This window comes from Patagioenas fasciata, chromosome 5, assembly GCF_037038585.1.
Source record: "Patagioenas fasciata isolate bPatFas1 chromosome 5, bPatFas1.hap1, whole genome shotgun sequence".
In the NCBI taxonomy this organism is placed as follows: Eukaryota; Metazoa; Chordata; class Aves; order Columbiformes; family Columbidae; genus Patagioenas; species Patagioenas fasciata.
The window spans coordinates 38,157,501-38,158,474 of record NC_092524.1 but is presented as its reverse complement, the minus strand read 5'-3'; the positions used below and the strand labels follow the sequence as shown (position 1 = coordinate 38,158,474).

Here is a 974-nt window from a genome sequence, read left to right as displayed (position 1 = left end):
ATGGCATTAGCAGGTAGTACAGATAGTGGACACAGCTCTCTGAAATGCAAGCTGGTGAGAAAATATTTAAAATTTTGTCTAAACTAGTGTAAACATATCAATAATCAACAGAACTATACATTCTTTCATCCAATTCTGCTAACACTGATGACAAGCTCATTTCTGTTTTTTCCAACCTTTCTTCTCAATGCTGATAAAAATGTATTTAAGACTTTTGTCCCAATAACTGTAGTCTCTCCTAAATATGATTAAATACACAAAAGCCTAACAAAAAATCAAAAATGAAATATTTATTACCGTATTTTGTGACTTAACACCTTTTTTTTTCTTTTTAAAACATAACGTCACAGTCCTCATACAAGTATTTTAATGTAAATTTTGACAAAGCTTAAAGGTAACAGCATTTTCTTCTAGTGAGGAACACGTGCTGAGAAAGGAAGAATTCATGGACATACAATACCAATTCCACAGCAGATCTGATACTAGCAAAAACATTCTTTTTTTTTTTTCAATTGAGGTAAACACATAGAATATCTAACATGAAACAATTAATAGACCGAACTCTGTACGAAGTTTGTTACAGTATTCTCTTGCTTTTTTTTCCCAAGCTTTGAGTTCATGATAAAGTCCTAGGTTTGGTGCAAAGACCGTTAGTAACTTCTTTCATTGAGGAAAGCTGCCCAACTTTTAGTTTTGTTTTGTCCAAAGCCAAGGCTCAGAACTACCGGAAGAAGCTCCTGCTCTGTCTGTTTTGTCTTTTCAATCTTCACCTGCAAGCTCTTTGAAGAGTCCAAAAAAATAGACTGGGGGGGGATGGGGAGAGACTTAATGAAGCACAAACTATAAAGATCTGTTTGAAACTAAAGGACACATTTTATGAAGGAACAAAACGAGGGAATGGCAAGGCCTTCTTGGAACAGTCTTCTGAGTGATGAGGGACCCAGCAAGACTTTTCGTCTTCATCTCCAAGGTAG

At 35.4% G+C, this 974-nt stretch overlaps 1 protein-coding gene across 2 annotated transcripts in view; it reads right to left on the bottom strand.

Moving 5' to 3' along the window:
* Window positions 1-270: 270 nt before the first annotated feature.
* MEIS2 (Meis homeobox 2) overlaps window positions 271-974 on the bottom strand; it is a 172,799-nt gene continuing 172,095 nt past the window's right edge. For both annotated transcript variants that reach the window (XM_065839790.2, XM_071809347.1), the window contains exon 12: window positions 271-974. This exon is cut by the window's right edge and continues 755 nt beyond it. The gene's annotated coding sequence lies outside the window, so the exon portion shown is untranslated.